This window comes from Crotalus tigris, unplaced genomic scaffold (genome assembly GCF_016545835.1).
Source record: "Crotalus tigris isolate CLP2741 ecotype Arizona unplaced genomic scaffold, ASM1654583v1 scf7180000023713.2527936, whole genome shotgun sequence".
Classification (NCBI taxonomy): domain Eukaryota; kingdom Metazoa; phylum Chordata; class Lepidosauria; order Squamata; family Viperidae; genus Crotalus; species Crotalus tigris.
In genome coordinates this window covers 1,878,633-1,897,486 of record NW_024100135.1, presented here as the reverse complement: position 1 = coordinate 1,897,486, position 18,854 = coordinate 1,878,633, and the positions used below count along the sequence as shown (strand labels likewise).

The following is an 18,854-nucleotide window of genomic DNA, read 5'->3' as shown; positions in this document are numbered from 1 at the left end:
TCAAATAAAAGATACCACCATAAACAAAGGCTTTTATTTAGTTCTTGGTTCTTATGATCATGTTTTCACTAGCTATTGCTGATAAAGTTCCAATAAGGTTTTTGCAGTTATGAAAAATTATTTTTAAAATTATAGCTGACAGTATTAATTTAGATGTTTTATCCAGTAAATGCCATGCCTACATATTTCTTTCTTACTATGACATTACGATAATATGATTTTTTCAGTTTGAGCTATCTTCTTTATATAAATCAAGAAAGTGTAAACTATAGCTGTATGTCAGTGTTTCCCAAACTTGACAATTTTAAGGCATGTGGACTTCAACTCCCAGAATTCCACAGCCAGCGTTGCTGGCTGTGGAATTCTGGAAGTTGAAGTCCACATGCCTTAAAATTGTCAAGTTTGGGAAACACTGCTGTATGTAAATATTTGAAGTATATTCACAAAATACTGAATGTTTCCTGCAGTACCTGTTCCCTGTCAACAAGAAAAAATGGGAAACAATCCGTTCTTTCAGATGTAGAGTTTCAGTGAGAGAGAAAGAAGAGCAGGGTATCTTTATTTGAACAGTGGTGGAAAATATTTCTCTCCCACAATATGGATTAAAATGCCTCCTTCCTGGAAGAATTTGAGATCCAAAGATCCTGAGAAGTTGATTATTCAAACCCTAAAGTATGAATAGAATGTAGGGAGAGGAAGTTGTGGTTGGTGAGTCAGCATGAGTAATTTATTTCAGCAAGCAGGAAGGCTGAGTTGTGTTTTTTTTCTCTCTCTCTTAATCATTTCAAGAATTACATTTTTTAAAAGAAGGGAAATCAATGATATTTTGCAGTACTTTTATTTGCAGTACTTTTAATAAAATGCTACAATTTCAGATCATAATTTTTATCTCTGTAGATACATTTTTCAAGAACCTGGAAAGAAGAGAAAAGCTGTCACTGGTAAGTATGATTCTTTTCTTTCTTTTTTTTTTTGCAAACTGTTTAGCATAGAGAGGATTCTTAGAATTTAGTCGCTCTGTCTAGTTAGCAGAAGTATTGTTTAGTGTAATAATTTTCATATATTCATGCAGTGTGGAGTTCTATTGCATGTCAGCAATTTGATAATTAATTTATTATTCCATTTTTAAGCTGATCTATTTCGGCTTTAAGATTTTACTTAGCAGTGAACAGAGTTTGGTAAGCTGAACACAAAAACAGATGGTACAGAATTGTTTCTCTCTTGTTATGAAAATCTGAACTTGGAATCTAGTGTTTGTATATACATTTTAATATGTTGGGCTTTTCTTTTAGATATCTCTGATTTTACAAGAGCATTTCTTTTAATCATGTCCTATCAAAGATACAATACAATACAATCCCTTTCATTATATATAAGAGAAAGATCTGTATATAAATGCACCTGTGATCCTGACAACTTATTTATATAAAACTCAATACTATGCTTCATTAGTAATTTAATTCAATAGGAATATTACATGAGTATGTTATACTGAATGTATTCACCATTAAATAAACTCTTAATAAAAGTTCTACATGCTCATTATAAACACTTATAACTGCTTCACAGCAATAACTGATTGTATAATTAAAAGAAGAAGTACTATACTGACTGAATCTAATCTCATATAGGAGTTTTACAGAGCATCCAATCAGATCAAATAGATACTTCCTGATTTGTGCAGAACAAATCTTGCATATAGTAGTTCACATAGCTAATTTTATCTTTGTCTTGAAATTCCGAGAGGTGGCTGGTTAAAAAAAAGTTTACAGAACTGTATTTTAGGTTTGTATTTTGACACCTTGGGTGGGTGTCCTGACTTTGAGTAAGATGCTGAAACTGAAAATATTTTATGCAGTTTGGCTGGAGAACCAGGTGTAGCACCATGATTTATGATCATCTTCTTTACTGTAAAGTCTAAATCTTATCTGAAATATGATTAAGTGAACATCTTTGTATATCCAGATTTGCAAGTAAATTGTCTAAACGTGTGTGTCTGTGGAGATTCTCAGTCATCCAGGTCATAGTTGTCCCAAAGGTGCTTTTTCAAAAGGCAACTGGACTTTGTTTTTTCTTGAAGATGTTTTGCTTGTGATCTCAGAACCACTGAATTATATCTTTCAAAGATCCTGGAGCACTGGGGAACTACCTGAGGACTGGAAAAGAACTAATCTTCAAAAAAGAGGAAAAAATAGATTCAGGAAACTTCAGACCTATCAGCCTGACCTCAATACTTGGGAAGATTCTAGAAAAGATAATTAAGTAACAAATCAGCAAACACCTAGAGGCAAACAAAATCATAACCAAAAGCCAACATGAGTTTGTCAAAAACAGATCATGCCAGACAAATCTTATTGCATTCTTTAATAAAGTGACAAAATTAGTGGACCAGAGGAATGCTGTGGATATAGTTTACTTGGACTTCAGTAAGGCATTTGATAAAGTTGGCCACAACCTACTATTTGATAAGATAGAAAAATGTAGGTTAGACAGCATGATCACCAGATGGATTCGTAGCTGGCTGACCGACCGTACTCAGCATGTGGAACTGCATCTACATGGAGGGAAGTATGCAGTGGGTACCCCAAGGCTCTGTTTTAGGCCAGTACTCTTCAACATCTTCATCAGTGATTTGGATGAGGGATAGATGGGGAACTCATCAAATTTGCAGACAACACCAAGATGGCAGGAATAGCCAACACTCCAGAAGATAGGCTTAAGAGACAGAAGGATCTTGACAGACTTGAACACTGGGAACTATCTAACAAAATGAAATTAAGTGGTGAAAAAAGTAAGGTTCTATATTTAGGCAAGAAAAATTAAATGCCCAGGTATAGTATAGGTGGTACCTCACTCAATAGTAGCAACTATTAGAGGGATCTTGGAGTCCTAGTGGACAATCACTTAAATATGAGCCAGCAATGTGCTGCAGCTGTCAAAAAAGCCAACACAGTTCTAGGCTGCAGTAACAGGGATAGAATCAAGATCACGTGAAGTGTTAATACCACTTTATAATGCCTTGGTAAGGCCACACTTGGAATACTGCATCCAGTTTTGGTCACAATGATATAAAAAAGAGGTTAGGACTCTAGAAAGAGTGCAGAGAAGAGCAACAAAGATGAATAGGAAACTGTAGGCTAAAACATATAAAAAATGGTTTCTGGAATTGGATATGTCTAATTTAATGAAGAGAAGGATGAGGGGGGACATGATAGCCATGTTCCAATATCTCAGGGGTTGCCACAAAGAAGAGGGAGTGAAGTTATTCTCCAAAGCGCCTGAAGGCAGGACAAAAAGCAATGGGTGGAAAATAATCAAGGAGAGAAGCAACCCAGAATTAAGAAGAAATTTCCTGGCAGTTAGAACAACTAATCAGTGGAACAACGTGCCTTCAGAAGTTGTGAATGCTCCAACACTGGAAGTTTCAAAGAAGAGATTGGACAATCCATTTGTCTGAAATGGTATAGGGTTTCCTGCCTAGGTTTGAATAGAAGACCTCCAAGGTCCCTTCCAACTTTGTTATTTTGTTATTCTGCTTCTCATCCAAGAAGCCAGGAATCAGAACTGAAGACGTTTCTTGGATGAAAAGCAAAATGTCTTCAAGGAAAAATGAAGTCCAGTTGCTTTTTAAAAAAGGGACCTTTCAGTCTAAATATTTGTTTTTCACCTACTCCCCTTTGTTTATCGAAAAAGTTTGGGATATAGGATGGAGACCTGTTTCTATCATTTCATTCCTATACAGCATTTAGCAGATGCTTTAGCCCAGGGGTAGTCAACCTTGGCTCTTTTATGACTCATGGACTTCAACTCCCAGAATTCCCGAGCCAGTTATGCTGGCTCAGGAATTTTGGGAGTTGAAGTCCATGAGTCATAAAAGAGCCAAGGTTGACTACCCCTGCGTTAGCCTGAATGGTTCTTAACTGGGTTCTCTCTTCACTAATAAATAGTGTTACAATTTGCAGTTCCTCAAACAAGACTTGGGGTTACCCCTCTTCATCATCTCCTGCATTTATGAATCTGTGGTTTTGCAAATGCAGCTGATTGATTCTATGATTACAGAACTACACATTTTGCTACTTTACATTCTTGTTCTGAGCAACAATTTCTGGGATTCTTTATTATAGTATAATTTCCTCCATGAATATCACTTAAACAGAGGGGAAATTCCATGCATCCTGAAAAGTTTATGCATGTTGTATTTTTATACATGAAAGTGATAACTCTGGAGGAAAAGTTATTGTATATGAAGTGTTTTTCTGAGAAGTGGTGGGCCTGAATTACAGACCTTGAATACACATCCTTGCTGATTCACTTTTATGAACATTAAGGGTTCAAGTGCATTTGAGTACACAGACACTTTAAGGTTTGTAATTGGCATTAGTTACAAATGGGCAAACACTTCCACATAAGATCTGCTCCTAATTTTCTCCAAATCATTCTTTCTTATTAGTCTGGTTTAGGAAGGGAACACTGGGGGTTTTTTAAAACTCTTGTTGATCTTCTGCATATCACCCAGAGATCCCTAAAGAGCTTCTGCCTTCAGAACAGAACGGAACGGAACGGAACGGAATGGAATGGAATAGAATAACAGAATTGGAAAAGATCTTGGAAGTCTTCAAGTTCAATACCCTGCTCAGGCAGGAAACCCTATAATATTTTGGACAAATGGCTGTCCAGTCTCTTCTTAAAAACTTCAAGTGTTGGAGCATTCACAACTTCTAGAGGCAAGTCATTCCACTGATTAATTGTTCTAATTGTCAGGAAATTTCTCCTCCACTTCCCTGAGAGATAGGGCAGTGTGCTTTGTATGTATTTCCAACATGCTTCCTTTTGATTTCTAAGTGAAATCAGCTACAAAGCCTAAATGCTGATGGAGATACATTGACTATCTAGGATTGTTAGCTCACAAGAAAAAGTGTATTCACATTTCTTTTCTTCCATGGTGCCATTGCTTATAGTTAAATTCCAAGACTAAACCATTTCTAGGATCCGGATCAGTTGATAAGCAGAGGAGTAGCTGACATGTAAACCAATAATGCAGAAGTGGTTATAGTTTGACTGCAAAAATAGGAAGAATGTAGAAGCTACAGTGGCATAATAGATGAGATGAAAGTTGCCAGTTAGCAAATAATTAAACATCGTTTTGTTTTTCTGAGTGTGTGAATGTGGGGAGTTGGTGATATTTTTTGTTGTTTGATTCTTTTTTAATGCAAGTGTGCTTTTTAACTCATGTGGTCGTAGATTATACTAAATGAAACTAGATTCACAAGATTTCTGTATGTCAGGTGGGAGGGGGATGTCATGTGGCTATCTGTAAATTCCTGATGATCTAATAAAATATGATACCATTGCCTACACATCCTCATTCTAGTATGTTGCCTTTCAGGTTAAAATGAGTAAGCAGAGCATGTTCTTTAAAATCACCTTACTGCTGATAAGAATGAAAGATAATATGTCTTCCTACTCTTCCTCTCTCCCCAGTTTGGACTTTTTAAAACAGTGCAATATAAATATTACAGTTATAATGTAAAGTTATGTTGCATTACTTCAAAGAAAAGGCCACAAAACTTTCAAATAAAAGTGGATTGATTCATATCAAAGAATCATACATCAGATACTTTAAATTATGATTTGTATTTGTAAGAAATAATTAGGGAGATTTAAATAAACCATGTCAATTTGAATAAAAAAAATAATGACTTTATAATTAACTATATTGAATGTATTTATGCTCCAAATCAGGGGAATACTGTACACTAGGCTTATCTAAAAAGCCTCTTTTATTAGTGTCTGTACTGGGAAATGTTTTTTAAAAAACCATGTGGCCAGAAAGAAATTCAAAAAGTATTGTATGAGTATCTACAGTAGAGTCCTTCAAGTTTCTGGGTTCTGTAATCTCCCAGGACTTGAAATGATGCTTTGAACCATCATTAAAAAGGCATAACAAAGAATGTTTTTCCTGCATCAGCTCAGGAAGTTCAGACTGCCCCAGGTACTGTTAATACAGTTTTACAGAGGAATTATTGCGTCTGTGATTTGCACTTCTATAGCTGTTTGGTAGAGTTGGGAGTACCAGACCATTATTTGTCTCTTGAGAAACCTATATGTGAATCAAGAAGCAACAGTGAGAACTGGACACGAAACCACTGATTGGTTCAAAATTGGGAAAGGAGTCCGGCAAGGCTGTATTCTGTCACCCTGCCTATTTAACTTATATGCAGAGCACATCATGAGAAAGGCAGGGCTAGATGAATCAAAAGTTGGAATTAAGATTGCCGGGAGAAATATCAACAACCTAAGATATGCAGATGATACCACTCTAATGACAGAAAGTGAAGAGGAACTAAAGAGCCTCTTGATGCGGGTGAAGAAGGAGAATGCAAAAGTTGGCTTGAAACTCAACATTAAGAAAACCAAGATCATGGCATCCGGCTCTCTCAATTCCTGGTAAATAGATGGGGAAGAAATGGAGGTAGTGACAGATTTTATCTTCCTGGGCTCCAAGATCACCACAGATGGGGACTGCAGCCAAGAAATTAAAAGACGCTTGCTCCTGGGGGAGGAAAGCTATGACAAATCTAGACAGCATACTAAAAAGCAGAAACATCACCCTGCCAACAAAAGTACGTATAGTCAAGGCCATGGTTTTCCCAGTTGCAATGTATAGTTGTGAAAGTTGGACCATAAGAAAGGCTGAGTGCAAAAGAATGGAGGCCTTTGAACTATGATGCTGGAGAAGACTCCTGCGAGTCCCCTGGACTGCAAGGCGATCAAACCGGTCAGTCCTAGAGGAGATCAACCCTAACTGCTCTTCAGAAGGCCAGATCCTGAAGTTGAAACTCAAGTACTTTGGCCACCTAATGAGAAGGAAGGACTCACTGGAGAAGAGCCTAATGCTGGGAAAGATTGAGGGCAATAGAAGAATGGGACAACAGAGAATGAGGTGGCTGGATGGAGTCACTAAAGCAGTAGGCGTGAGCTTAAATGGACTCCAGAAGATGGTAGAGGACAGGAAGGCCTGGAGGAACATTGTCCATGGGGTCGCGATGGGTCGGACACAACTTTGCAACTAACAACAACAACAAGCTGTCTGGTTTGGTACAACAATCAAACAGGACAGGTATAGATTCCAACAGATAGTTAAAACTGCAGTAAGAACAACTGCAACCAGCTTGCCTTCCCTAGAAGGCCTGTATATTGAATTGAATTGTGAGTCAAAGAAGGGCTGAGAACATATCTACAGACTTCTCATATCTAGGACACAAACTGTTTCAACTCCTTTCCTTGGGACTGTACTATAGGGCATTATATCCAAAAACATCAAGACATAGGCAGTTTTTCCACTCGTGCCATCACTCTGCTGAACACTTAATTCTCACAGTGCTAATGTATATGTATACTTTACCCATGTAGTGTGGCTGTAGTATTATTTGTCTTTCTTATTATCTTCTTTACTCTCCCCTTTTATTGGTATTATTTTTATTACTGCTTTGCATGTACACTGAGAGCTTCTGTACTGGGGACAAATTCCTTGTGTGTCTAATTACACTTGGCCAAATAAAGTATTCAAAAGAATTGAAAATATTCAATCCAATTCAATTCAATCTCCCCATCCTCCGTTCCTTTTTCTGCTACCACCTGGGGTTTGATCATGTACATGTTAGTGGACCATTTCTTTAAATCTTGCCAGCTTCTCACAAACAGGTGAAGAAAAAGTCCTTAATTAATTGTATTTGCAAATTTCCCCCTTTTTGATCACATCCAAGAATAAAATTTTAAGGATTTGCTTTATCTGGCAACTGACTGAATAAAACACATACACCTAAGTATTTAAGAGAAGACTTTCTTTCTTCTCTCTTGTCCTTTAACATATCAGTGCATTTTGAGTAGTTATGTTGTTTTACATAACCCTCTGATTGGCTAACGTATTAGGATTTTTTTAGCAGTAAAGTACCATCTACAGTTTTATCAATGACACTGTCTATAGAACTTTACCTAGTTCACCAGACCTTAAAATGCAAATAACTGTTAGAACTGAACAGGGTTTTGCATTGTAGTCTTGCTTTGAGTTGTCAGGGTCAGATGAGACTAAGGGGGGGAAATCAAGTTATGATTCTATGCAGAGAATCATATGCTTTGTGTATGTGCCAGGGATCAGTGATTTTGCTGTGATCTATTTAAACAGAGGAATAAGGCTCTGGTTTATATTTTCTTTATCAAAACTAAGATTTGTAGTAGTAAAGATGCTCTGCTGAATATTCATTAACCTCATCAACTGTTAAGATCCTTTGACAGTAAATTAATGACACTGTACCATACAATAGATCAGGGGTCCTCAATCTTGGCAACTTTGTGGACTTCAACTTCCAGAATTCCTCAGCCAGCAAATCTGGCTTAGGAATTCTGGGAGTTGAAGTCCACAAGTCTTAAAGTTGCCAAGGTTGAGGACCTCTGCAATAGATGATAGATCTACCTTCTTATATATAAGTAGCAATATTTTGGAGATCCATGAGCATGAACAGGAAGGTTTGATGTTTATAACCTTTTTCAGCCTATATTTATTGGAATCCAGAACAATTTTTGGAATGATCTTCCCACAGATATACAGTTGTCCCCAATCCTACAGGTCCTTAGGTAAACAAATAGGCAGATGAATGAATTTTCTCCCCTACTTTGGGTAACAAGTTGATCAGAGTCCCAGTGGATAAGTTAAAGAAGTTTTCAGTTCTGTTTGCTATTTTTAATGTGTTATGCTATATGGTGTTACTCTGAACTGTGTTGATAAAAACTCCTACCTAGTCCATTCAGCTGGACCCTTTGACAACAGTGTGTTTATTATCCACCAATACAATTCAGTATGTACATATGGGGAAATTAAAATGATAACAGGGACAGATTTCTTTTTATGGAGCTAATGTCTCAATCACTGATGTTTCTGACTCATTAGAAGGTTTTCCCAGTTTCCAGGTACCTGAAGAGACAGTGTTAGGAAATCTCCAGCCAGGCAAAGAGGAGGGATAAAATCGGGAAATAACCTTGAATCATTGCACAGTGGCAAGAGACCTAGAACTGACCCTCCTCCCTTCCTCCAAGTTCCATGACACTTATCTGTTGGTAAGGCAAGGTGAACAGTTTGGGGAAGTACTATAGGTAGAACACAATAAAGTAGTCAATTTGAACCTTTCACATGCAGACCTGGTTGCTTCAACCTGACAGGCAGTCTGGTAAAAGCAAAGGCAACAGAAGCTTCTAGCATGTTGCTGGTGCTGTGCAGCTGGGATTATTTCTGCTGTCATGGAATTTCTCTGCAGTGCAGTCTCATACATACATATGAATACCGGTATATGAATTAAATTAGCATTACATGGAATTGTGTAATGTCCTTTTGTTAGTGTTAGGTTGATTAAAAAAAATTAACGGGACATCTGTAAGCAATGAATCATGCTGTGGGTTGATGCCAAGCTTGGCAGGTGGTCATCCTCTTTTGTGACTAGATATGTGAAGTCCTCATTACTTAACAGACATGAGTGAATCCTCATTTTAATACTACCAAGAAGTGTGAAAACAAAACACATGCCACTTGCAGTTCTGTTGTGAAATGTAAATCAAAAGGGTGCATGTCCCCTGCTATATAAAAGAAATTCTAGAATCAAAACTTGGCATGAAGTAAAACTTGAGCTTGAATTTGAATTTATTGCCATTTTGCATCAGATACTTTCTTTGGAAAAAAAAACAGATTTCAGGCCTTTTTTTAAAATTTCTCAGCTTATATGATTGCTTTACTGACAGCTTCTGTGGGTATATGTCTATTTTGTTCCTGTTCACAAGCTCTAAGAAAATATATACTATTTAGGATTCCACGGGGAGGATGTTCTTAGCTTTCACAATCCCTGATATTTATGCTGAGATCATGCAACACTGACTCTTTCCAGAGGCAGGTTTTTTTTCTACGCTGTCAGATTGCCCAAGAGATATGAAAGCTGGATGAGGTGCAACTGTTAATAACTAAAAAGACTTAACAAAAACAATAAGAAGTTTTGATTTATTTATGACATTGTGCTTAATATTTTTACCTGCACATGACTGCATTCTGGTTGTCAGATGATAAGTCTCATTGAAATTGTACAGAAGAAAAAAATTGGTACATATTTTGGCACCCCAGTTCTGTTCCTGGCACTCAAAATTGCACAGTGGCAGAACAATAGTGAAAACATTTTGCCTGACACAAAGGAATATGATTAAATATAAAGCATTAACATTGCTATATATTATTATTATTATTTGTTCCATCTGACCTGGCTATATGGCTCCCTGGAGGCAGACAACAGGTTTACCTACATTTAAAATACACGGTATTATGCTATGCTCTATGTATCTTTGAAGGAGAATGTGATTTTAACTCTAACACTCTAGAATTGATTTATAACATGCTTTTTAGTAGAAATTGATCTATATGAGACCGTTAGTTATTATATGTTTGTGAATTTAAAGGAAGTACTTGATAAAGTAAATAGGTTTGAACTGTAGAATGTTCTTTGTCGCTTTGGAGTTGATGGTAGATTGTTGAAGTCAGTAAGAGTATTATACAATGAAGTAAATAGTAAATTCACTACAAATGGAATGTTTAGCAAATGGTTCAATACCAAGCGAGGAGTAAGACAATATATAAAATTTAAGCAATCTTTGGCATAAGAGAGTTCTCTTTTGTTAGGGATGTGAAAGTAGGAGCCATGTTGTTGGCTGAGAACCTAAATGATTTGTAGCAAACATTAAACTTTATTTTATAAAAACAATTTATATGGCTGCCCATCTCGCAAACGGTAACCGTAAATGGCTACAGACTTAAAAACACAGTAAAAACAATCAAACATAATTTACAGATCGTCTTCCCTCTAATGACTACAACTGAGATCAGCAGTTCTGTTACTAAGTGATGTGGTTGTTAAGTGAGACATCACATGACCACGACTTAATGATTTTACTGATAGTATCTCCATTGACTCTGCTTGTCAGAAGTTGGACAGGAAGTGGGCAAATTGCCATCACATGACCACGGGACTCTGGAATGATCATAACTGGTAGGACTGGATGTCAAATTATTATTTTTTTAGTACTGTTTTAACTTCAAACAGTCGCTAAATGGTGCAGTGGTTAAACAACGACTCTATATATAATTGTGCTGAGAAAACAGCTGTCACATCTGTAATAACCATGTCATGAATTCTGTTAAACTCTTCACCTTCACACTTGGTGAAATAACCAGTTTTTAAAAAGCTTTTTTTTTTTTTTTTTTGGAAAGCTAGCAGACTTGGGGCCAGTCAGATCTTCAGGGAGAGGGGTATGATATTTCAGAGGGTAAGAACTACCGCAGCAAAGACCCACTATGTGATACAGAATATGGAACTGAAAATTATTGTATCAAAAGTCCAAAGTACATGTGTTTGAAAGAAAAGTGAACTACTGCAAGCTATACATGAATGGTGGTATAAGTAGATGAATTTATGTGAGAATATTTGCTGAAGATGGGTGAACAGAGACATTTTAAAATGTGTATATACTGGTAGAAAAATAATGAGTAATGTGTGATTTAAAAAAAGATAATATGGCTGTGTAGAATGTGCATCTGCACACTTTGCTAAATAGATGCAGGAAATAAAGGGTTGAATGCAGTGGGAATGAGTTATATAAGTGTATGAATAGAAACAGAAGAAATAGGGTAACAAATGAATAGGTACTGAATGAATGTGGATAGAATACAACAGTGAGAGACCATATGAAAGAGGTTTGTTAGGATGAGGGTTTTTTCAGTAGAGAGAATGTATGAGGCTTGATTTGCAAAACAAATACATTTAAAAAGGTGAATGGGTCCAAAGAAGGGGAAAACCAAGAAAGTTGTGGTTAGGTTGAATAAACTAAGATTCTCAGAAAGGGAGAGGTAAAAGTTTAAAGAATGAAAGGTTGCGTACTAAGCAAGGAATGCATGTGACAGAAGAAAAGATTGCTTGTAAGAAGAAAATATAATTAGAATATAGAATAATGAAGAGTTAATAAATATGTAAATTTATATTGAAAAATATGAAAAGGTGTAGCAAATGGTATTTGTATAAATTAGAATATTTCTTTTCCTTATCTTATGTACATAATACGTCTTCTGTGCATAATGTTTTTAATCTGGTCTCTCTCTCTCTCTCTCTCTCTCTCTCTCTCCCCCCCCCCTTCTATTTTGTTAGTGTCTGGATTTTGCTGCCCATATCTGATAGCCCTACCAAAAGGAGAATGAATCATTGGTTAAACTTTATCCCATGGTTGAACATGCTTAGTGTAAACAAGTCCTAGGCCCATATTTGCTTCTGTTGCCACAGTCTCTTTGTTGTGGTCTGGCTTCAGAGATATACTTCATATTTATTATTTATTCAATTTATAAAGCCACTCATCTCATATATGTGACATTATTCTAACACAATCAGATGTGACAGGAATTTCAGAAGAATTACTTAGGGTTAGAGTTGGGGATCTATACTGCGTGCCAAGTTAAACCATTGTTCTGCTGAGCTCAACTTTGCCTACAGTGATTGACAATAGTTCCTGGATTTCATATGGGAGTTCCTGAACCCTACTTCAATATGTCGAGATTAAACCTTGAACTTAACCTTTCCTCTAATAATGTGCTTTAGTTTTGAAGGTAGGCAAAATGAAGTTTGGACAGATAAAGATTTTATTTATTTATTTAATTCATTTATTAAACTTTCATGCTGCCCATTTCACCGAGGCGACTCTAGGCAGCTCACAATCATTCAATAAATAAAGTCCCATATAAAACATTAAACCATTAAAGCCCATAAATTTAAAAATTCAATTAACCTAGATGGTTAGGAAGGGAATGAGGTGCCTACAGGGAGAAGATGGGGCTCTGTATAATCCATTAACCATCTTCAAGATGCCACTTCCCCCCCCCCCTTTGGGGGCCCCAGGCCAGCTGACAGAGCCAGGTCTTCAAGCTGCAAGAAACTAAGTGGAAGACAATTTTGGCTGCAATAGTTTTTTAAAAATATGTTAGCTTCCTGGTAAGTTATTTCTTTTGGCAAGAAAAATCACTAGCTCTTAGAGGTAACAAATTTGTAATGAGTTAATAATCTTCCCTGTTCTGTGTCAGGTGGAAAAATCAGCTAGAAACATTGTATTTAGTACCACAAATGAGATTTTTCTGTATCAAATATAGTGCAATAAAATATCCTATATTTTTTATGCAATGTATTTTTTTTCTTCAGAAAATAAAGGCATGGAGTGAGTTGTCAACTTGTAGGAAAAAAAAATGGTTTGTGGCACACATCTTGAATAGAAACTTGATCTGCTTAGTTTAGAAACTGGAACTTTAAATATATGGATGTGCACATTTAGCCAGCTGTCTCTACATCTACCTATAAGTAGAACTACAAAAGCCAGTAAAAAACTAGCTACTTTATTTGAAGGGAAGCAAAACCACAATGTTTTTAATAAAGTTCTAATTTAGAAAAAGGTTAAAGATATAAAAAAACCTCTTTGAATAAACACTAAGCAGACAAACCTAAATACAAATAAGTAAATTGCATAGAAAAGAAAACATGAACTGTTGTACATATAATAACTGTATAATAACTGTACAACCAACACCCTCTCAAAATTCTTACTGTGCTATCTTAATACGGAGGGAGATGGTGTTCCTGGGAGGAATGAGCAAAAAAACATTGGGGAATGTATGTCAAAAGTATATATTCCCAGCAGGGTCATTGATGGTGTAAAGGTCATCCCAGCTGTCCAGCAGTAACAGCAATATAGGAAGATGCTGAAGGCATCATAGTCAAGTGACTGATGATTTGTTAAGATTGATGAGTAAGAATTTAAATTCCTAGAATCTAAGAACAGTGCATTTAGTACATTCAGTAGTGCTTTTTTTACTATTTAAGTCAGGATGATGGGAATTAATAAATATATACAGCTATAAATTAACAGAGAATGTTTCATTGTATCAGTAAATGCTTCTATATATCCATAATAAAATAAGTTGATTGTGGCCCCCAGATATAGCTCCCCATAGCACGAAGGCTCTCCCAAGAAAGGGAGAGAGAACAAAACCAGCAGCAGCACTGTGCTGAAAAACTGTTGCTTACTTAAGGGTTTTCTCTTACTCCTCTGGTACAATGTTTGTAGTCTAGCACAGAGGTTCCCAACCTTTTGGGCACCAGGGACCAGTTCCACGGAGAGAGGTTTTTCCGTGGACCGGAGGATGCGTGATTTTGTGTGCTGTCTGCATCTTGAGGATCGGGCTTTGCTTGTTTGTGCAGCCCAGTTGCTGGCATGCCGTGGCCTGGTACTGGTCCACGGACCTGGGGTTGGGGACTCCTGGTCTATCATACTATCTTGGCTAGTGCAACCATACTTGTAAATAGAGCTTGATCCAATTTTGGAGAGACTGGTGGTATATTTTTAGGCTCTTTTCTTTAGGATTCAAAAACATGAAGCAGAAATAATGTTTTCAGATCATCTCATTCTTAAGTTTTAATGACACAAAACTACAAAAAATAAGTACTTTTATATGATATTCCTGAAACTGACTAAGAATGCATAACACTTTTCTCTCCTTGTCTGAGTAACTTTAGTCTGTGGGTATATAAACTTTAAAGTTAATCAGCAGCTAGTTTTGGCATTCTCCAAGTCCATCTGTCCATCTGTAACTTCTGTCCATCTGTAACTTCTGCACAAAAACAAAATAAGGCCCTACCCTTCCAGTAAAAATCAGATGACCAGTGCATCCATCTGTGGAAACCATCAAAGTGTTTGGCAATTTAAAATTGTCAAAATTCACCTGGAGAAAAGATGACAAGGAAGAATTAGATACCGGATGATCAGAAAGAAGATTAGTTTTGGCTGCCACTAGAATTGTTATAACTTTAAAACAATTAAAAACAGGGCTTGAGTAATTTGGCAAGACTAGCCCTGGGCTGAGCACTTTTATAGAACAGGATCATGGTTGTCCATCTCAACATGTGACTCTTAGAACCATTGATGATCCATCCTTGCTATATACAATTTATCTCAGATTCAGAATCCAAGAAATAGAATCTGTTGTGAAGCATTTTAATCTTGTTTCAACCCTCTTTTTATTGCGTCTTAATCTTATGCGTTTATGATAGTTGTAGTATGTTTTGGAATTCTTAAAATAAGAAGTAATTATAAATATAGGGCCCACTTTGGCCTACCAGATATAGCTAAAGAGAGTGGTACTTAAAGTACAGTACATATGCTGAGTCCATGGTTATGTCACCCAGCAGTTAATGTCATCCTTGTCTCAATCATTAGCTACTGGTACTTACCAGTAACACACATTTAGAAAATGTAAGAAAAATCTATTTGAGCCTTTCATCTTTTTTAAAAAAAATATATTTGATCTTTTCATTTTCTCAGGTTTTCTTGTGGGCTACATAAAAACAGTTCCTGCCCAAAGTCTGTAGGGGGTGTTATTAATAAAGGAATTATGTTAGACAAACATATTGTAACTTAACTTGTATCTGAATCTAAAGTGTTTTCTATTTATGTGTAGCACACATATTTGTGCACTGCCTGTCTAAGAACAGTTTATATCTAGATTATTAATTTTAAATTTTAAAAAGGCTTTTTAATGTTTTTTTGTTTTAAAGAATCAAGATATTATCCTTGCAGTAATGACGAACAAAATGAGAAATTTGGACCATTAAGAATAGACAAAATTATAAGTATGTGGTATGAAGTTTGGTCTTAACAAATAGTCAATATGCTGGTCATCTGCCAAAGCCATGTAATTGCTGGACATTATTTATTAAAGAGAAGAGTTTCAGTGTTATTAGTTCCACTGATTCTCCCATTGGGCAAATAGTTGAATCTTCACCATGTTGAGATTTTTTTTTCCTGGGGAGAAGGCTAAATTATATTGGGAATTTCAAAATATTAATTAGCAGCATATTTTAATTAATTTATTGACTCGCTTGTCCTCGCATCTTAATTTGTTTGCAGTTTTGGTTGCTGGGGACCTTTATTAGCTTTTTCTTCTTTTTAGCATTACTATTATGACAAAAGAAGGCATAAAGTAATTCTGGGTACACTGATGGGTCTCAGGATGATCTGAAATATTCTTGCTAAGATTTTATGCTCCCCTTGGCAACCCCCAGTCAACAGATCCAGGTTGCTGGGTTGTTACCAGGGCAGTGAGGAAGTGCCGGACTGCAGGCAAGACTAGAAATCTGGAAAAAAAACATCCTGGAAGGAGGCAATATCCAACCACTTCCATATCTTGCCAAAATATTGCTTGAGCTTGACTCAAAGGAGTTCTTTTTAGTTTTTAAACTGAAAGCAGCTGTGTTGACCCTGAGTAATGAAGTCTAAAATCCATATGAAAGCAGCACTTTTATGACACTAACTGAAGGTTTGGAGAACAGCGCTGTATACAATATTTTGAGTTTTCTTTAGGAAAAAATCCCTCCTCCTTGAAGAATGAGAGGTAGAAATATACATTTTTAAATAAATAAAAATAAATAAGTAAATTAGAATAGAGAAAGTGTGACCAATACTTAAGCTGCTTCAGCATTAGATTACCATTTTAGAGCTCAGCTCCACATTCTGTTTACTTGTCACAAAGATGTCCCAGGAACCATTTCTTGAGGACATAAACTCATGAGCTTGTCCTCGACTTGCTTCCAAGATGCCACCATGAAGGCATCTTCCATTTGTCTTTTATTACAATGCTTTAAAAGTACTGCTTTTCAACTCTGCTGACAACAGTCATGTCAATCAGTCAAATAGTTCCAAATTAAGTGCTGTCTAACTTCTACTGAGGCTACTGGTGATGTATCCCCTCAAGGCCTGGCCTCTGATTTGCAGGGCCATTTGCCTTTTGGCAGTCAAGAAGTCAATGCTCTCCCAGTGTGCCAAAAGACTCCATCTCCTTCTCTTAGTATTCCCTGGGTGGCTGGAGAAGGGAGAGAGGAGAGGAAGCAGGTCTGGGTTGCCACTTCTCACTGCTCTGGAAAAACCCAGTTCTTCCCTGCTTCCATCTCCACAGAATTAAAAAAAAAATGGTGTGTAAGACACTCTTCAGCTCTGTGACTTCAGCACTGTCACACAAGGGTAGTCCACATATTGTAGAGAAATGTCTTCTCTCTAGCTTCAGCACAACAATGCCCAGGGCCTGGGGTAGGAAGCATTTTGACTCCTGTCCTTAATTTTCTTGAAGTCTCTTGGGCAAGGTGATGAAAGGACCTCATCACCCCAATGCAAGCTAAGTCCTATAGACCTAAGCCACAGGAGAATGGGGGATAAGTAGGAGGAAATAACCTCACCATGAAGTTCCCAACATAAGCTGTTGTCAGCAGCCCTGGGTTGAAGCCTCAGGATGCTGGTATAAGCAGTAGCTTCCATTGCATTCCCCCCACCCCATCGAAGAGAAATGGGGACAAGTTGATCTATTTCATTTTGGGAAAAGGGAAGTTTAAAAAAACGTGCCTGGATAGTGAAACACCAGAGAAGGGTCCCATGGAGGGATTACAAAAGAAGACCTTCCCCACCTCCTTCTCTCTTCCCCACATTAGTTTTGCTGAGAGAGTGTAAGGATTGCTCAGCACTTCCTTAAATCAGCAGTTTTCTGTTGGCTCCCACGCCCAAATACCAGACTTTAAGTCTACTGTGTGGAAGAGCCCTTAGCCCAGGGCTTCCCAAAACTGGGTAAATACCAAACAATTGGGGGGGGGGGATTTGGTCTAACTCATTGCTTAATCACAACACGAACATTTAAATAAAGACTTTCTAATAAATGGTTTTGAGTAATGAAGAAAAAGGTTTGGGAAGCACTGCCTTAGATAGAGCTGGAGATTAAATGTATAACATTCCAATTAGGTCTTTTCTGTTACAAAAACTATAAGAGAAAATAGCAAGAAAATAATTTTTTGTGAATAATTTTCTGGAAAAAAATTCAGTTAAAAAATCAAACTCATTTGCATCTGTAAGGAAATCCCATGGAAAAACAGAAGAAATATTAAGTAGGAACTTTTAAGATCTTAAACAAGGTGAAAAGATTCAGTGGAGGACAAATTAGATAAGATTTAGAAGGACATGTGCATTATTAAGTATATTTTCTTGAGGATAAGTCCCTCTAACTCAATGTTTCTCAACCTCATCAAATTTGAGGTGTGTGGATTTCAACTCCCAGAATTCCCCAGCCAGCAAACTATGTCCCAAATTCTGCTTCATCAGACTAGAAAAATTGGAGGCATTTTTTACATCCTACAGAGGGGATGTATGAGTTCGTTTATTGCATTAAGCCATACCTTGTTTAAATATTGTTTATTAAATATAATAGTCAGAGTTCACATGTCACTACAAGCCAAACATTACAGATTATAATGGCTGGTCCCATGCAATATTTAATCTTTTTTGTGATATATGTCAAGGTCCTTGCAAACTGTAATTTCCGAAGATGTTTTAATGTAAAAATTCACTTATGTTTATCTACCTACATATTTTATAGTCGCAAGTATTGTGTATGTAAGAATTTGTCTATGAAATAAGAGTTCTGAAAACATGCATCCAAACATAAAAACATTAAGTAGTCAGCCACTCTCTATTATGTTTTCTGCTCTAGGCTACATTTTGTGGAAACTGATTTAATCTCTGCTCAGGAGATGTACAGTGTGGTGTACAGTTTGCTGCTTAGCTGAAGTGCATAGTCTTAGTCATGCATTTCCTCTCATGAAATTCTAGTTCAGATAGATTGGCAGTCCAACTTCTCAAATTCTAAAACAGCATCGCCAGAGACAGTTCTAATCCTGACAGCAGCCTGGGAATGGCTC

The 18,854-nt window shown here is 36.8% G+C and overlaps 1 long non-coding RNA gene across 2 annotated transcripts in view; it reads left to right on the top strand.

The window, feature by feature from the left end:
• Window positions 1-754: 754 nt before the first annotated feature.
• The window catches only part of LOC120297803, a 197,565-nt gene continuing 179,465 nt past the window's right edge, over window positions 755-18,854 (top strand). For both annotated transcript variants that reach the window (XR_005553893.1, XR_005553892.1), the window contains exon 1: window positions 755-941. This is a non-coding gene — a long non-coding RNA (uncharacterized LOC120297803). The remainder of the gene's footprint in view (window positions 942-18,854) is intronic.